The sequence below is a fragment of the Antechinus flavipes genome, chromosome 4, assembly GCF_016432865.1.
Source record: "Antechinus flavipes isolate AdamAnt ecotype Samford, QLD, Australia chromosome 4, AdamAnt_v2, whole genome shotgun sequence".
NCBI lineage: Eukaryota > Metazoa > Chordata > Mammalia > Dasyuromorphia > Dasyuridae > Antechinus > Antechinus flavipes.
This window is the reverse complement of record NC_067401.1, coordinates 268123296-268138367: the sequence shown is the minus strand read 5'-3', so window position 1 is coordinate 268138367 and position 15072 is coordinate 268123296.

Here is a 15072-nt window from a genome sequence, read left to right as displayed (position 1 = left end):
AAAATCTAACTATATTTTATATTAAAAACTCTAGAAATCATAGGAATAAATGAGCCTTTTCTCAGAGTAATTAATAGTATTTGTCTGAGTCTAAGAACAAACATCACATATAAAGGTGAAAAATTAGAGACCTTTCAAGGGGAGATAGTAAGTCAACAAGGATATTCATCATAATCATTTTTACTTTAAAAATGATAGAAATGTTACTTATAACAATAAAAGAAAATTAAGTAAACAACTCTAAGAAAAAGACCATAAAATTATCGCTGGATGCAGTGACAAAGGAATAAACTAAAATTAATTGGGACACCTTTAGAAAATTTCAAATTATAAAATTAATACACACACAAATAATAGGATCCACCCAAACAAAGACAAAACCTAGGAAGAAGATATAAAAATTAAAGTTTCATTCAGAATAAATTCTGACACTTTACAATATTTATAATAATGCTTTTATTCATTTGTCTCAGAGACTATATGACTTTAACCATAAAGAAATGCAGAATAAAGCAAAATCTTAATAATTGAAGAATGGGCATAATAAAACCATATAATAAAAAATGACAAAAATAAAAATGATATTGGCTAAATTTATTTACTTATTCTGTTCTATGTCTAACACTTCGAACATATTATGAAGGTAGAAAAATGATAAGAAAATTCATATCTATTCATGAAACATGTAAAATCAAACCACCTCTCCATCATTTGTGTTTTTTTAAATCTTAATGTTTATATTTAAAGTTGTGAAAGTTACTGTCTACAATATTCTTAATAACAATAAGGTCTTCTCTCACTTATCAAATCACCGGAAGAGTACATTATTTCAGGGATAAGATTGAGAAGGAAGAATTCAGATTTTTCTAGATCTATTTAGTAATTCATCATTGGCACTTGGAAGTCATAGAAGTATGTAGTCGAGAGGATTTTGCCTTGATGTTAAATTTGCTTGACCACGAATTCATAGCACTCACTTTTTGATCCTTTCAATTTGGGGCATTGTACCACAGAATGAAGAATTTTTTTCTATCTTTTTTCAACAAAATATTGCCAGGTTAGAGAAACAACACAACGGAGTACACAGCAGTCTTTCTTGAATAGTGGTATCTTTGTGGTGGTACCAATTAGAGTGTCCATCTCACAGCAGGCTCTGTTAACCAATATGGATTTGCTAGAAAATTGTCTGATGACAAATGCTACCTGAAAAGTCGAAGACATGACTTTAAAATGACACCAAACACTGTCTGCCTTGTAAAGCATTTGCTAACAGTTCTGGTATTCGCCATCGGTCAATTACTTTTTAACTTTGTCATTCAACACAATGGGCAGTTACAAGCATTTAAATGGCTTGTCAGAAGTCAGATCCCTTGTTTAAAGGTATCCTGATACACAGTGTAGGATAAATGATTTTGTAGTTTTTAGCCTGTCTTTTACTTGATTTTGTCATGCTGATAGAAAAAGGCTCTCTCTCAGCCAGTACATGAGATACAGAAACTTGAAAAAGGAGAGTCAGCTAATGGGGTTCTTTTTTAGAATGGGCTTTGACAGGTGGCCTGCTAATAGTATTGATAAGTTCACCTCCATCAAAGATATTGTGAGACATGCGAAATCATTAAGTAAAAAAAGGAAAAAAAGAGAGGGAAGTATTTCTGCTCTGAAATTCATACACACACACACACACACACACACACACACATACATATATGCATGTCTTTATTCACACATACACACACATATATATATATATCTTCTGAATATATAAACATATATACACATGTATATGTATCTATACATATATCTATCTTTATGTATGTAGATATATTTGTATATGTATATAATAACACATACTGACAAGGATGAAATAACTTTGGTACATACTAGAAAAGATTGTACAATAAGAAGCAATATAGTGAAGTCCAGCTCCCTCCTACAATAAAACCAAATTAGTTCCAGGAGGAGTATAGAAAGAAGAGTAATCAGAAAATCTAAAGATATTTGATAATGATTCATTTTTTCAAACCTAGATCAGCACAGGCAGGGTAGGAGACTTTCAGCTAGTAGAAATGTCTATCTAAGAAGGCTCAGGCAAAGTCTTCCAGGATGAACAGTAGTCTGTGACTTCTCACTATAGTAAGTGTCCAGGGTAGAAAGAGCAAAAAAATCTAGTTCACAAGTCTTAAGACTCTGTCCTGAGACTCAGAACATTTCAGTACAAGACACAAAGGGGGCTTTGGCCTTTACTTTCATGCTGAAAGGAAAATGCAGAATAAAGGGGAGACCAATAGGGGATCTGAAGAAGCACTGGGGTCCAACCTAGAAAGACAAAAATCATGTTTCAGTTCCCAAATGTATGCTAGATTCTGTAGCTGACTAATCATCACCACCACCACCATCACCACTACTACTACTATTACTAATACTACCACTACCACTACTACTACTACTACTACTACCACCACTATTACTACTTCTGCTGCTGCTGCTAGTACTACTATTATGACTACTATGACTACAATAATCACTACTGTACAGCAAATATTTGGTGTTTTAAAGCTTGGAATGTTTTTATAAATGTTAATTCATTTGATCCTGAGAATAAAATTGTGATGTAGATGCTACTATTGCTTCCATTTTCCAAATAAGAAAAAAAAAAAAAAACTCAGGCTGAAAGATTGACTTTCCTGGAATTATATATCTATTAAGAATTTCTGATTCCAAGTCTGTTCCAGTATTTAGTCTACTACCAAGCTGCCACAAATTACAGAAGTAATAAATAACCTGAAATTAGTATAGCTGAAACAGAAATTCATGAATATCTTCATGAGATAATACAAATAATGAAACAAAACCAAAAGACATTTTTAAGGGAAATTAATATAAGGTATCATAAAAAATAACTGACATGAGAGATAGACTAAGAGGGAAAAATAGAAATTGTTGGATTAGCTGAAAATTATGCACCTACCTCTAAGAAATGATTTATGTTATATTTCGAGAAATTAGGAATGGAAACTTGTGAGATCTATCACAACTAAAAGAGAAAATGAAAACAGAAAGAATCCACCAATCACCTGATAAAACACAAATCCAAGTCATTAAGAACCAGACAAAGAAAATACAAAGAATAAATGCTTATATATTAATAAATGGAAGTGAAACAAGTGTCTTTTCAGAATCTTAATGGCATCAATGATCACAGAAGGAGTTAAATAAAACAAAGGACCTGAAAATGCTTGTGCTATGTTTGATAATCTTTTTGAGGAAAACACTTTTTTATCTTATGATTTTTCATAAGATTTTTTAGAGGAATCCCTTAGAGAAGAAAAGGTTAGAAGTCACATAAACTTGATCATTTATTGTAGAAACACAGAATATGAGATCTTAGATGTCAGGGCCCTTAAGGCACACTCTGTAGCACTTTGAATATTTTTGAGCTTAGTCAAAATGTTAAAACAAACAATATTGGATACTTAGGGGGAATGCTAGACCAGATGTCAGGAAGACTCATTTTCCTGAATTCTAATCTGATCTCAGACATTTAGTAGTGGTGTGACTCTGGACAAGTCACTTAACCTAGTTTACCAGTTAGCTCATCTGTAAGATGTGATAGAGAAGAAAATGCCAAATCACTTGACAAATTATCCTTGTTAAGAAAACCTTAAATGAAGTCATGCAGAAGCAAGCACAATTGAACATGACTCAACAACAATAAAGAATGGATGCCATTTCCTGTTTAAAGATGGAAATGAAGGATATTAGAGTACTTTTCCTTACCAATTACTCTTACAGCTACTTTATAAAGCTAAATAAAAAGGCATAGCACCTGTTTTACCTGGTTTACTAAAAGTTCTGTTGTACATAATTATACAAAACTAGACTGTAGTCTAGTGCATTAATTGAAGTAGATTAATCCAAGAACTGGATATTCTGTGAGGAATAAGGATAATGATTCCAGCAAGTCCTCCCAATGAATTCAGCTACAGGTTGAAGGGCTGAGTGTGAAAGGACCTTGAAGGATAGGAAAGACAAAATTTTATCTTCTTTGACTACTGGACAGTGACTAAGCATCTGAGGTCTGGAAAGAACAGGACTAGATAATCAACAGTTCTTTTTGGAGGAGAGACCAATAGAACAATTTTTTCTAATATCTCCTACCACATTTGTGCTCATCAGAGATATCATACACACTCAGTTGCACTGACAAATAAGTTTATGCTCTTATAAGATCAGCATAAGCTGGGAAGTGGGTCCATTGCCTATCAGGTCTCAAGGCCATGCTGATATTTTGTCTTTAGTTTCAGATATTATGGTCCTCCTAAGAAAGGATGAGAAAGTTGCTTTTTTCTTATTTATTTCTCCAATCAATGTGCCTGCATGCAAATATCAGTAATCCATGTGATTCCAGACTTGCCATATAAGAGCAAATTAATCAAATTAGCCATTTTATTTCATTTCAGAGCAACAGTTTTGCTTTTAAATTGGCCATTGCAATAGCAACCATCAGAGTTGTCCAAGAGATTTTCCTTACAAGACCTCTTACACAACTCTAAAGAGTTGCCCTTTAAAATGAAGACTCAGATTGGACCTGTCATAATATCTGTTGGGTTTTATACCTCCCATACTATCCTCAGGCAGCCAGCGTTACTGAAATTTGGAATAGACCCATAAATCAAAAGCTTTATCACTACACCACTGACTCTTGTGGTTGGCTGATTCACTTGACAGAAGTTGTGAACTTCTTCATTCCTTTTGCTGCAAAGAGTTGCCTGAGCTTAAAATTCCCTGCTCCCTCGACTGGGCTCTTTGCAACCCAGGAAATGGATTAGGTTGTCCTCAATTGGCAGACCCCTTTTCTTCTGAGATGATTCAGCAAATTCCAATAGAGGACATAGAGGACTAGAGTTATTGAACAGTGCCCTACTTTCTAATGGCATGGAGGAGATGTTATTTCTGTGCAACTATAAAGATTATAAATTTACAGGGATGACAAAAGATCCCTTACTTGAAGAAAATCTTAAGTCCCCAGAGAAAAATATGGAACAGAGTCTTCCAAATCCTTAAAGAAGAGAGTAGCAGAGCTTCTGCAGAGGCCTCTACTGGAACAAAGATTTGGGATCATCTCCCTAGTGTGGGCCACAGGGAAAGGAAGGGTTTGCCAAGCTGGCCAAGGAATACTAAGTAGGTATCAGTTCAAGGAAAACTTCAGTAACAACTTAGATCAGAGAATAGATTATATAGAAAAAATATTAAAACTTCTTAGGCAGTTTATCGCAGATGCTCCTTATGCATGTTAATTTGTTGAATTTATTTAAAGTGACCTTGCTGATATTCCTGGAGCTGTCCTGATCATTGTCTCCACCCTAAATTAGGAGAGGAAATCTTTGTACTAAATGTGTTTCTTTTAGCCATGGGTTGTGGTTTATTCTTACCTTCTTGGATAAGGAGACACACTGTAAACTTTAAAGATTTGTCATCATCCACCATGTGAACTAAACTGTGAGACTTGAGACTTGGGACTTCTGAAGGCATAAATGAACGTTTAAGATCTCTGGGTGTTGTGTTCTACCACAGTCTTTACTGTATTTTTATCCTTTTGCCTCAATACTACTCATCTCAGGGGGTCCTTAAAACTTAACTTAAAACTTAAAACTAGATTCTTCTGGCACATAGAGGAAAGATCTAGCATTTCTGGCCTTTATTCTTTCTCACATGTTTGTTTGTTTGTTTGTTTTCTTCTTTCTCTGTAGTTCTGCCATGATTAGAAGACCATCTAGAAAAACTTTGTAAAAGATAAGTGCATTAATTTTAGGAAACTGTAGATAGACTTGCATGAAAGAGTGAAGAAGGAAATCAGCAGAACCAAGGGAATGTTCTATACAGTAACAGCAATATTCCTTTAGGAACAACCTTTAGTAGCTAATTTTGAGATATATATGTACTGGAATTTATTACAAATGGCCTGCTAAGGTATTACCTTCAAGAGAAAGAACTGATAAATAGAAGTGAAGAATGATTTTACACATATGCATACATGTGAATATATGAGCTGCACATATATACATATATGTATGTGTGATATATACACAAATATGCATGCATACATTTGTGCCTAATAGTAGCCATCTATAAGGAAGAGGGAAGAGAAGAAAAAAAAAAAAGGGAGGAAAAAGAAAGTTGCATGATAACTTTATTGTATATTTAAAAGAAATAGCAGGTTGTACATAATAGATTTTCAAAAACAATCCTTTTTATTCTATTATCTTATGAAAACATGTGTTTTATTTCATAAATAAAAATAAAATAAAATTTCAAAATAATATATTAACATTTAAATGATGTAAGGGACAAGGATTGAGGACTTTGTTATCAAAAGACAATATATGATAGGACTAGTGTTTACCTGATCCAATTTCTTTCCTCCTATCTACAATATAGATTGACTACTTATAAGAAGAAAAAAGCTGATTCTGGGGCAGTTTGATTGGACATGGCTTCCCTGACACAGTTTCCTTATTACTTAGGGGCATAAAAAGTCACAATAATGAAGAATTTCACTTCAAAAGTTTGATAGGTACTTAAGTCCATTCAAGTCACCATAATCAAAGAATTTGCTGATAAGGCCTCTTTCTATATACGGGGAAGAAAGACCAGGTCTCCCCAGGTTCTTACTGCAGTATTAATATTTGGTGAACTTTCTTACTATATTGGGACAAAGTAAACATCATTTTGTTAAATGTTCAATGGTTTTAGAGTTTCTGACTTTTTTCTTGAATAAAGTCTTGTTAGAATCCTAGTGATAACTCCCTGGAATTGGTAGAAACAATGCTTGAATTTCCACCTTTGAGAATTCACACATTGGCTCACACATTGGAGTTCACAAGTACAGGAGATACACAGTTAACTTTATAACTTTGTGAATTCACACCTCTCATAATCCCACTCTCTGAGGAGGAGTCAACCTTTGAGTTCACATAGACCTCACAAAGAGCATAAAAAGGAGCTGAGTTAGTGAAGTCAGTCAGTTTGGAAGATTGACAGAGTGAGAGATCAGTTGGAGATTGAGAACCAAGATACAGAGGGAGCTGAAAGCTACAAAAGATAAATTGCAAGAGCTCTTGGAACCAAAGAGAAAGAGAGGCCTCTAAGAAAGCTAACCAGTCCCACGGAAAGAGACAAGACTTGAAGGAGAAAATAAACATTTTGATTTTATCACTTGGCTGCATTTGAGGTGATTATTACTTGGAAGTGAAACTAAGGCCACCTTCAGAAACCCCCTTGAAAAACCTGCTCCCAGAGAACCATCATATTATACAAAAGAAGAGAACACCACAAAGTCTGAACTGGTTTAAGAATGCTGACATTACACTCAATCCTTAAATACTCCATGTACTTCTTACATTCCTACTTAATCTCACATTATTCTAACATATTCACCTCCTATTTCCTCTTTCATTTCTTTCTAAATTGAAGTCTATGTTTTTTGTGGTAAGGCAATCCTTCTATATATTCTTGAGCACATTCTCTTCTAGATTTAAAGTGCATTTTCCCTTGAATCATCTTTATTCTTTCACAAAATATTCAATATTTTCCCATCTATAGGATCTATTCTCACTGCTTACAAACATGTCTTCTCCATCTTTAAAGACCATTTAGAAATGAGCATTTCTGATATATAAAATTCTGTATCTTCTCTTTCTTGGTTAAACCCCTTGAGAAAATCATCAAGATTAGGGACGTGACTTTTCTTTTTACTCCTAAACCCTCTACAATTGGGTTTCCAACTTCATCATTCAACCAAACTGTGTCTCTTCAAAGTTAGCAAGTATTTGCTTAAAATAATTATATTTTAATTATTTAACAGTTTATTTTTACTTTCTGAGATCCAAATTCTCTTCAAATTTCCAGCTTTTCCCCTACTTATTGAGAAGGCTAAGAATATGATATTGCTTATACATGTGAAGCCATGGAAAACTTATTTTCATTTTAATCATATAGCAAAAAAAAACAAGAAAAAAAGTGAGTGAAAAAAGTATTCTTTGATATGCAATTAGACTACCAGTTCTCTCTCCAGTTGTGAAAAACATTTTTCATTTTTAATCTTTGAAAATTTTAGATCATTGTATTGATTAAAATAACTGTCATTCATGATTTTTCATCATTATATTATTGTTGTTACTGTGTATAATATTCTCCTGGATTTATTCACTCCGTTTTGAATCTGTTAGTGTGTATTCCCTGGTTTTCTGAAATGATCCTATTCTCTTTAGGTGATCCCAAAGAGAAATTTTGTATATCTTTGTGTTTTAATGTTTATTATGCAATCTGATGAATAGGAAATGGCATTTTTATTATTCTTGTGAGAACTGTGATGAAAGAAAGATTCAAAATTCTTTTTTAAATTTAACTCATTTTTGATGTAAGAAGAATTTTTATTTGTTAGCCTCCAAACTGATTAACCCACTTTTTTGCTTAGTCCAAGGAAAATTAGGAGTAAACTTCTACAAAATTTATAGGGATCATGAATTCAATATTAAGAAGTAATATCTAAGTGCTAATTTTAGCCATTCTTTCCTCCTGAATGAGGAAGCTTCCTTCTTATTCTTATTGTTTATGATCCTTGATCATGGAGAAGATTACTTTTCCTTTCCCTTTTCAAAATTCTTGTGCTTCATATACATTCAGATCCTCTTGTTTGAGCTGTATTTTTGCATTGTTTACTTAGCTGTAATCCATCTGCCAAGTAAACTTCAAAACAAATGCAGTTGTCTTTGAAGTACTGGAACTACCAAGCTGAGGTCATTTGCATCTCTCCATTAAATCATAGGGAAGTTTGTTTTCCAGTAGGTTAAAAAAAAAAAAAAGAAAGAAAAACATAATGACATCCATTAATGACAAAAAGTCTATTGAGGCCTGTTCTCTTTTTCTCCAAATAAACTTATAAAATGGAGAAAAAGACTTTTAATCACCAACAAACTTTATATATTAAAGCATGTTCTTGGTCTGTACTGAAATGTGTTATTAAGAAGCAGTCACCATACTTTTTTCAGGAATGACGATTCTCAATATAGGTAATATCCTCATTTAAATTTCTCCTAGAATTCAGTGTATTTTTCACCAGATTAAATGTTGTAGAGTAAATCTGATCATGTGTGTGTGTGTGAGTATATATATATATATATATATATATATATACACACACATGTATACATGTATGTATATATGCATAAATGTGTTTATTAATATTTCTTATATAAAACACATGTAAACATATACACACACACACAGAGAGAAAGAAAGAAAGAATTTCCATAAGTTCCTTGAAAGTAATGGTTATTGCATTCTTTTTATTTACATACATAATTACTAGCATTTGATAGAGTTAAATACATACTTGTCACTAATTGAAAGGGAGAAAGTTGTGATCAAATGTCATAGCAAAGTATTTCCTGTTATAGTTGAAATTGTTTCACCATTTGAGGGGGATGTATGTTTGTATGCATTTGTGTACATGAGAATGCATATATGTGATTATATGTGTCTGCACCAGTAAAAGACCAAAAATCTATATTTGGAGGAGGTACTTGATCATTCAGGTTTTCCTTAAACAATGACTTTTTAGCCCTACACCTGACAGCAGTTACAGAAAAAGCTTAGAAGGCAAAATTTGTGGACAATCATTTTCAGTTTTATAGGGGGACCTATACATACAAACATATATAAACATGCATGTATATGTGCATATACACACTCGTGTGTGAATGTGCCTATTTATTCATGTCTTGTGAGGAAAAGAAGAAATTAAGCCTTGCATCTTGAAAAATCTCATCCTTAGAAAGTTTCCCCTCAGGCTAATGCACTTGCTTTCTTGTTTTATTTGCTTCCTGGGTTTTCCTAGGGCATTCTCAGAGAAAATTATTGGAAAATTGAAACATATCCTCTGTTCTTTCATTTTAAGTTCAGAGTCAGAGATTGTCTTTTTACACATACATATAGGCATTTATACACATGTGCATGTGGGGTGTGAATGGATGGGAACACTACATAAAATAATGTAAAAAGAAAATAAATCAAAATAATTAGCATTTGTCAATAAGATCTATTGTCTTGCCAAGTTACAAACCAAATTGTTTTTCCCACACTGCAGGAACTGAGCATAGTTTTATTTTATTATGATTAAAAAGTGGTCTGTCTCACCCCACCCCCAAAACTGGTCCCAGATATAAGTCTGCAAAGCATGTATTGGAAAGCTTTTGTTTCTTTTTATACCTCACAATCTCCTGATGTATCAAGGAATAAGGATTATGGATATAATAAAATATGTCATAACTGATATGGCTTAAGTAACTACATTCTCAGTCTTTGGAGAATAAAAATATGAAATCTGCAAATAAGGTGTACAGGTTAAATTCTGCATAAAGCTGATAACATTAATTACAGAGTAACTATATTGGGGCTAAATTTGTAGGGCCTTCACCCAATGTAAACTTTGTTGTCAGTTAGGGTTTGAGCTGCGTGCATTTTAAACCATAACCTACTTTTTGAAGATCATATTCTCACTCTCTTTCACTTCTCAAGACTTAGCAGCAAATCTGAAAATTCTAAAAATTAAGAGATATGAGTTTATTCATTCTTCATTTAAAATAGGTTCAGTATTGGTGAGGCAATGTAATTGGCATGTTTTCCTAAATAATATCTCCCTAATAATCTTTTGAAGAGATTTTTTTCTTTATTTATAATAGCTTTGTGATCCATAAATTTCAAAATTTCCCAGAATGTTAGAATCAGAGGGATCTTAATAATTATCTATTTAGCACCAAAAAAAAGGAAAGACCATTAGATTTTTGTTATAGAGAATTGTATTTTAAATCCAGCTGTTATCTACTATATGTGGGATTTGGGGGAAAATTTTCAGCCTATAAGGAAGTTTCCTATTCTAATACACATGATTTTTAAATCATGTAAATAAAATGAGTTCTCTCAGTTTACAGAGTAAAAAGACTTATAGATAGAAGGAAAGTTTGAAAATATCTAGGTCAAAGTTTTCTCATTTCACTGATGAGGAAATTGAGCCCTGAGAAGTAAAATCTTTTATTAAAATCAAGAAGTTAGTAAGTAGCAGAGCCAGCAAACCAAAATCTTCTGATTCAAATATGAATGCTCTTTTTTCCACATAAGTAATGATAGATCATATTTCCATAAAATATGGGTTTTTAGTTTTTTTCTTAACTGTGCATATCTCATGCTTCAATTTATAAATCATTCAAAGTATTGTGCAAAACAAAATTATTTTGTAACACCTTTCAATTAATTTATTTTTTTAATTTAATATTTTTTATTTTCCCCCAGTTATATTTAAAATATTTTTTTTCATTTTTTTAAAACTTTGAGTTCCAAATTTTCTTCCTTATCCCCAACTCAACCCCTTCTGAGAAAGCACAGGTGAAGTTATACAAACTATGTCCACAAATCTTATGTTATGAAAGAAAACATGAATTCACCCCCCAAAAAACCCCTCAAGATAAATAACATAAAAACAAAACAAAACACCAGAGAGAGTATGCATCAATCTGTATTCAGATGTAATCAATTCTTTCTCTAGTTACGGATAGAATTTTTAATTAAAACACTTCCAGAGTAGTTGTGGATCATTGCATTATTGAAAATTAAAAAAAAAAAGTAATTAACACCAGATCATCTCACAGCATTGGTATTATTTTGTACACAACATATTTCATTTTGCTTGAATTCATGGAGGACTTTCCAGTTTTTATGAGATCATCTTGCTCATCATTTTCCATAGACCAATAATATTCCATCATAATCACATTATTCAGACATTCTCCAATTGATGAACATCCCCCCAATACCTTTTTTTTCCCCTGAGAAGAAAGATGCTATAAATATTTTTGTATTTAGAGGTTCTTATTCTTTATTTTAAAATCTTTTTTGGTATTCATGCCTAGTAATATTATTGTCAGATCAAAGGATATGCATGATTTTATAGCTCTTTGGACATAGATCTAAACTTTTGATCCCTATTTGTTTGAAAAGTGAAGCCTTATCAAAGAAATGTGCTTCTGAATTCTTTTTCACTCTTAATTCTGAATTTGAAAAACAAATTTCCTATTCAGCTATGGTCTTTTCAACATGAATGCATAAAATTAGTCTATTTCATGCTATTTCTACCTTTTCTTCTCAATTATTATACTGTTTTGTTGGAAAGGTGATTCTTTATTGTAATCCTAGCTCCATTGCTCTTCAGAATATCATATTCCAAAGCCTCTACTTCTTTAATGTAGAAACTGTTATATCTTATGTTATCCTGACTATGGTTACATTGTACTTAATTTTTTTTTCTGGATGCTTGCAATATTTTCTTTTTCACCTGGGAGTTCTGGAACTTAACTATAATATTCCTGGGAGTTTTATTTTTGGTTTCTCTTTCAAAAGGTGATTAGTAGAGTTTTGTCAATTTCTATTTTACCTTGTAGTTCTAGAACTGTAGTTCAGGACAGTTTTCTTTGATAACTTCTTGAAAGATGATGTCTATGCTTTTTGTTTTGAATTTCAGGTAGACCAATACTTTTTAAATTATCTCCCAAGTATTTATTTTTCACGTAAGTTGTTTTTCCAAAAAAAAAAAAGTTTCATTTTTTTTTCATTTTTGATATTTCGATTTTTCATAAAATCATTAGCTTCTATATTCTAATTTTCAAAGAATTATTTTCCTCAATGAACTTTTATATCTCCTTTCCCTTTTGGCAAATTTTCTTTTTAATCATTCTTCTCATTAGCTTTTTATATTTTCTTTTTCACCACTCTCAATATTGTTCCTAATTTCCCTCCATCTCTTTCACTTAATTTTCAAAATCTTTTTTGGGCTCTTCCATACCCTGAGCCCAATTGTTATTTTTCTTGGAGACATTGGATGTAAGAGCTTTGACTTATCTTCTTTTGAGGGTGTGTTTTGATCTTCCTTGTGTGTAATTTTCTATGTTCAGAATCTTCTGCTTATCTGCTCATTTTCCTAGCCTATTACTCACCTTTTGACACTTTGTTAAATTAGGGTTCAATTTCTAGAGTTTGGAGTGCACCATCCCAAGATTCAGGGGTTTTGTGCAAATGTTTTCAGAGATCCTTCTAGGAATCTGACCACAAACACTTTTTTTTTTCTGCTCTGGAATTGTTAGGATTGTCCTTGCCCCTTTGCAAATTTAAGAACTAGTGTGCTAAAGCAACAGAGTTCTTCCTCAGCTCTAGTATAGAGACATCCTGTGAGCTGAGGCCTCTGGAAGCTGCCACTGCTATCATTGCCCATGGCAACTTCTGGTATACTAACTTCCCAAGGACTTTTCATGTTACTGACAAACCTTTCCTGCCAACCTTCCAAATTGTCTTTGATGTCTCTGGGCTGAGAGGTCTAGAAATCACTAGTGCTGCTGCTAATTCAGAGGTCTATTCCTAATTTGCTGGTATTGAGCATGGGCTGGGGATGCACTGATATGTACTGCATCAGGAAATCACATTAGACTCCCATTCTGGTGCCACAGACCTTTTATGCTGTCTTTCTAAGTTATCTTCAGCTGGAAATTATGTTACTCTGCCTTTTTTGTGTGTTCTGACACTCTAAATTTGTTTAGAGTCTTTAGTTAGTGTAATTTGGGGTGGTTTGAGGGAGAGCACAGGGCATTCCTGCCTTTATTCTGTTATCTTAGCTCTGCCTCTCAAAACTTAAAATTCTAAATAATATTGAGTCTTACTATAAAATGAAGACAATACCAAGTACCTCAGAAAGTTTAGAGGACAAATTGAAATGATGTATTTAAAATGCTAATCAATCCTTAAAATAATTAAATATTCTTTATTGTTATTCCTATTATTATTTTATTATATAAAGTTTAGTAAGTGCAACCATTTATAACTGAAGTACTCACCATCACATCAGCATTATACTTTAACTAGCTGAGCATTACATTTTAAGTAATGAGGGCTAAACTCCCTCACCAGAAAATAAATATGATATTTCTATAACTGTAGTCTAGAGAGGATAACAAGAGATTGTTCACACTCGTATGACAATTAAATATTTGATAAAGTAACTATGTCATTTAGATAGACTCAAGAGATTCTGAATCTGCTTAATTAATATTTTAGCTGACAATCATGTTTTTGACTCATTATTCTGTAGATCAAATTTACCTCAATAGACCAGTTAAAATATCTTTATAAGTATCTTTAAAAAAGAAAGCACAGAATACAGGTGGTAATACTATATTAGTTATGATCACAGATTGTTTTAATAGGATTTAAAAGTGCACAATAGATAAGATGGGCAAATGTCAGAATTTGCAGTTTATTTCCCTTTTATTCTATACTGTTTTTAGGTACAAAGTAAATGGTTCTAAAAGTAGCAGAATGAAGCTAGGAAACTGCTCAAATTTTCCAAGTTTCCCTAGAAAATCACATGAAGTCAAGCCTCTGAATACTCTCCTGGAATTAAACTATTCTCCAGCTAGAGATAGAGTGGAAGAACTTCAAGAAAGGTCAGTCTTACTGGATAAAAAAGTTGCTCAGAAGTTGTTGTCATTTGTCATTTGATAAATATTCAAATGATATGAACAATTTTCACATGAAGAAATTAAAGCCATTTAAAGACACATTAAAAATCACTATTGATTAGAAAAATGCAAATTAATAAATCTCACATCTCATAGATTAGTTAGGATGACAGAAAAAATATAATATGTAACATTACATAATAAATATATATAATATATGATAAAGATAAATACATGTGCATTATATAATATATGATAAATATGTGTGCATTATATAATATATAATAAATAAATATAATAAACATATAAATATGTAATTAAAATGTAATATTATTGTTTTTTTAAAAATAATGAACAAGCTGATTTTAGAAAAGGTTGGAAAGATTTACACAGTTGATGCTGAGCAAGCAAGAAGAACCATATTAACTACAAGATGATGCCATTATCAATTAGGAAAGACTTGGTATTTCTCAGTGGTTCAATTATCTAGTGAAATACTTCTGCATCCACA